Source organism: Callithrix jacchus, chromosome 15 (assembly GCF_049354715.1).
Source record: "Callithrix jacchus isolate 240 chromosome 15, calJac240_pri, whole genome shotgun sequence".
NCBI lineage: Eukaryota > Metazoa > Chordata > Mammalia > Primates > Cebidae > Callithrix > Callithrix jacchus.
In genome coordinates, this window is record NC_133516.1 from 46,825,562 (window position 1) to 46,830,986 (window position 5,425).

The 5,425-nt window shown below is 37.2% G+C and overlaps 1 long non-coding RNA gene across 1 annotated transcript; it reads right to left on the reverse strand.

The window, feature by feature from the left end:
• Nucleotides 1-235: 235 nt before the first annotated feature.
• Nucleotides 236-4,543, reverse strand: LOC118147965 (uncharacterized). The gene is made up of 3 exons (XR_004734695.3): nucleotides 4,392-4,543; nucleotides 3,446-3,559; nucleotides 236-894 (listed from the first exon to the last, which is right to left on the reverse strand). It is a non-coding gene; the product is annotated as an uncharacterized LOC118147965 (long non-coding RNA).
• Nucleotides 4,544-5,425: the final 882 nt, after the last annotated feature.

A 5,425-nucleotide genomic window follows, 5' to 3' on the forward strand; every position in this document is an offset into this window, starting at 1 on the left:
TTTTAAATTTATGATTTCAAAAATCTAACAATGCATACCTTAAAATACAGTTGTAAAGTATTATCTGTTCAGCATACTTTGTGTTAAGCAATCCCATTATAATACAGTCAGTATAGTGGTGCCCAACCAACCACAAAGGACAAATGTAAGAAACAATCATTCAAGAAACGATCATACAAGAAAGCATGTTTTCTAAGTAATATCCTTAAATCCCAGATACTTGTTTGGGCTTTTCTATACTAGTCTCTTCAAAACACTTTTAAATCTATGACACTTTCAAATTCATTCACCATAGATTGTGCCCCCTTCAACCATTATTGTGCTCTTCTAAAAAAGGGCTTGTTGAAGTTGCTTTTTAAAATTCAATACTTCTTTCAGATGAATGTTTATTAAATATTTTTAATTAAACAAAATTAAATACTTCAAAGTTTTTACTATTTAACTTCTGTTTAAACAAAAATAAGAAATTAGGGGGTTATAAAACAAGAGAGAAATACATAAATGCACTAGTGGTTTAATCTAGGGTTGTACAGCTAAAACAAACATAAGAAAAAAACAACAAGGAAATCACAGCCTAACACAGTTCTCTAGGGAAAAGAAGCAGAATAGACAATGGAAATGTACCATTCATTCATGTATTCATTCATTAAACAAATCAGTTCTGAATACTTAGTAAAATGCCCAGGGCTAAGATCAAAACCAAAATAAATAGCTTTTGTTGTTGATTTTGAACTCCCTTCTTGCCAGGTACAGTCTTGACTCATCGTTGAAAGTAAATGTAGAGCCAACAGGTTGGATGCCAAGGAGAAGCGAAGAGGTATGCTTTATGTATGGATTCCATGGAGCTCCAGTTGCGCAATCGGTTAGTGCATAGTACTTACATGTATGGATTCTCTGCAATTTGGTACAAGAAAAACAAATAACTACTGCATCAACATTTCCACGTTGCGTTTACCTGCCTATGTCCAAGCCAACGGCAAGAGAAATGCCATTCAGAAAAGGTTCTCATCCAGTAGCATCACTGATCAACTCACCAAAATAGTAGTAAAGCTAATGATAACGATGATGATGATGAGTCTTATTCTAGTATTTAAAAGCAATGTACATGTATTTACCTGTATTTTCTCTTTCTCCCTGGCAAAAACCTCAGGCGGAGGAGACTATTCTAACCTCCATTTTGTAGACAAGGAAACTGAAGTTAGGATGGGCTAAGGAATTTGTTCAAGTTCACATCAGTACACACCAGTATAAGTAACAGGATCAAGACCTGAAAGTATTTCTTCCACGGTATTCCTCCCATTTTAAAATTAACTTGCTTTTGGCTCCAAAATAAATAACCCAAGTTGTGGATTTTTAAAATTCTATATCCTATTTGGACTCTTTGAAGGTCATAATAATCACTACAAATTAAGGATAAAACTACATTTCTCCCCCAGCACCCTCTATGTGGATCTGCTTGGCAAAGCAGCTCAGTTTTCATCCTAGAAAACTAGCCTTCCCCAACACCTCTCCTGGCAGAGGAGCCCCATCTAATAGGCCTTGGAGAGTTTTCTGAAAATTAATCACTCTGGATCCTGAAGCTCAGCAAAACTTTCTCAGTCTAACCCAAAGGCAGTAACTATTTCTGGCACCAAAAGAATGCTCTCCCTTGCTGCCATAAAGGCCTCTGAGAATAGCCAAAAGGAAATGGCAAGATTGCTGTTCACTCTGAGGTCATCTACAGCACTGGTGGCCTGCAGACCTGAGCAAAAAAGGATATTCTTTACTTGGGGTAAGATTTTCTAGCCACAAACTTTTTGTTTTATTTTAATGATTTTTTTTTCAAGGACAGCATCATCTTTAGGGAAGTTTTTGCCTTTCAAGGGTCATTTGGAAATTTTGCTAAGAGCAGACTATCCCTGTATTATATGGGGGGTTATTTTTTAAATATAAGATCTAATCATTTTATGCTAAGGGCCTATATTCTCTGTGAAACTCCGAAGGCCTGTAAAAGCACAATGATCCTTCTTTAAAGCTAAGGTATTCCTAGTTCAAAATGGAATAAACTTTTGAGAGCATTTATTATACATTAGCCTCTGTGCTAAGAGGTCATATATATATATATACTATTGCTTTTATAATCTCTGCAAGAACTCTTTTTTTTTTTTTTTGAGATGGAGTTTCACTCTTTTCACCCAGGCTGGAGTGCAATGGCGCGATCTCGGCTCACTGCAACCTCCGCCTCCTGGGTTCAGGCAATTCTCCTGCCTCAGCCTCCCGAGTAGCTGGGATTACAGGCACGCGCCACCGTGCCCAGCTAATTTTTTGTATTTTTAGTAGAGACGGGGTTTCACTATGTTGACCAGAATGGTCTCGATCTCTTGACCTCGTGATCCACCCACCTCGGCCTCCCAAAGTGCTGGGATTACAGGCTTGAGCCACCGCGCGCAGCCAAGAACTCTTGAATGTTAGAATCATTATGAATCCCATTTTGCTGATGAGAACATGGTTAGGTAACTTGCTCCAAATATTGACAACTTTTGAAGCTAGTGATAGGTACACAGAGACCACTGAGTTATTTTCTCTAATTCTGTTTATGTTTAAAATTGTTCATAACACAATGTTGTCATTGTTGCGTTTATAGTAACTTCCCAGAATACCCCTAGCTCATGAATAGAGCCGAGGGTTTTAAACCCAAATCTATTAGCCTGCAAAGCCCAAACTCTTAAACATGACCACACTATTGAATATTGCCCAGTTGACAGTTCTAGCCAGAATCTACCTGATGCCAAAACAATTTCCTAGAAGACCATAATCCAAAACAAAGTCAGTCTATGTGATGTACTCAGCAGCAGGTAACCATCCTGAAACGATTCTTGGATCAGAATTCTTGGGTGTATCCCATTACAAAGAGCGTTTTCTTGGTAAAAATGGCTATTGTTTTAGACAAATCAAAGCTGTATCCTTACCACAAATAAGCTTTATTTATCTAGCATACTATTTGTGGTCTAAACAACCTTTCCTTAATGGGTATGTCAGGTCCAAGAACAGCAAAGATGGCATCTGGCTGCAATCTCCGCACAAAATGAGGACCACATTTGCTGTTTCCTGGTTATTTAGCCCTCAGCATAGAAACCCATCTCAAACAATGACTTGGGGTTCTTTGAGCCTGGGTCTACATGATCTTTTTATTAAACACCTAACCAGCAATATGTAGCTCATGTTTCTGTAACCGATCACTATTGATTTTATGACTTCTTTCTCTTGTTTATTAAAGTGACACATAAAATATACTTGTTTTCTAAGTGAAAGCAACTCGTTAGAAAACAATATATCCGCCATACTTGGATATTGGGAAACCAGGCTTAGGGTTTATCCTGATACCACATCTCTCACCATAATTATGAACAACTTCTAGTCCCAGCTATTGGAGATGTTATCCCCATGCCTTGCCATGTCACTATACCTTTGAGGAAACAGGAGATTTCTCCCTTTTGCTGGAGTTTGGTTTAAGTGGACCTCAGAGTTGCCTGAGGGATAGTTTCTGGAGAAGCATGGAGTTCTGGCAAGCCTCAGCCATCTGTCAGGGAAAAAGCATTGCTTAGTTTGTAAAACGAAAAAAAGAGAAGGTTCTCTGTAGAGCTTAAGAACATAAACTGAAGGTGGGGGAAAGGCTGTTGGGGTATGTTCTTATCACAAAAATGGCTTATTCAGATAATCCTTCTCAGCGGAGACCCCTCTGCAGCTCTGGTATTTAAACAGAAGGAAAGCATTTTGATACACTGAAGATGCTGATAAAGAAGACATATGACAGCCATTTCCTTGGCCAAGTCCATTATTCCATAAACATCCATATCAGATAAATAATTTAAATACTGAAAAAACATATAAGAGCCTATTTATCTTGCTAAAATGAATTACTAAAAATTGATGTATTTGAACAAATCAGTTATCTTGGCACTAGGGAGAAAGATGTAAAACTGAGCAAAGGTTCACTCCACTCCATGCCCATCCCAGCTCCCACTACAGTGAATTTAAGCAAATATGTCCCTGTAATTCTCAGATTTGACTTCTTAATACAGAGTTTTCATGCTTATCCAGCCCTACATCTGCTTTCTATTATGAATATTTGACAACATAACCAACAGTTTGAAAAATATTAACATAATGACTTCATTAAAAGATAGAGGAGAAATATAGAAATTAATTTATAATGAAATAACATTTTAAAATATAAGTGCTCAGGCATGATCACACTAGAAGACATACTTATCTGTGCATCCATTTAGATATCATCATTGTGGATTTTAAAAAAGTTAGAATACTCACAGAATATCGCTCATTCTTTCACTTTCCATTTGACAGTTTGAAATAAGAACTAAGGACAATCATATATACATGCATAGAATTACCATGAGTGTGACAGCCACAAACTTAAATCAGTTCTCAAAATGAAATTTCCAAGAGTGGTACTGTCATCGTCGATTGGTGATATGATATTCTGAAATGGTGAACAATGCTTGGTATAATTCTGAAGGTAATCAACTATAACCTATCCTCTGTAGTTGCAGTCCTGGAAAATATAATAATAAAGCATTATCTATCTATATCTATCAATCTATAGTCCAGGTTATACATAAAATAATTATATTTAGGTTTTCAACCTCATGAATGTCTGGCAGGACATCTGAAAGTCATCCAGAACTCAGGAAAATTTACCATTTTGTGTGTCTACTTCACACCTTGTAGGATGCCTATAACTTTCAGACTCGACCCATTAAATCATAGTAGTATTTCCCCAGTTGTGACAACCTAAATCATTCTGAAGATTTCTGAAAAGCTTTCTGATGGTCATGTTCCCTTTGAGAACAAATGTCTGATGGAAACATCAAGCCAACACTCTCCAATGCTTTCCCACAGAATTTGTGCTGTGGTCCCCACAAGGGATGCCCTAGTCTCACTCTTCCAAGATACACCTTTCATCTCTTACAGAGCTCAGACAGTCCCTCATCTTCAACACAGCCTGCCATTAGCCTGCTATTTGGACCAGAACTCTCCTACTTCTGAATTCCCATTACATTGATTATTTCTAGGGTTCTCATCAACAACTAATTATCTGCTAACCCATGCTGATATTTAAAAGCCTTATGAACATGGCTTATTCTCCCAAATCAACAGAAAATCCCTTGAAAGCATTGTTTTTAGTATTTTCTACCTACACAGTTCTATGGAGGCACTTGTAAACCAAGGTTGAGTTAATCAAGCTTAAAGTTTGAGGAAATGGATTTCATCCTTCTGGGTCATACGAAAATGTAAATGTGGAGCAATCCAGACTGCAACTCAAGCTTCCAAGTAATTTCTCCACCTAGATGTAATTTTCACAGTACAAATTTACACTTATTCAAAGTGCCTAGTGTCTTCTTCACAACCATTCTGACCATATTTT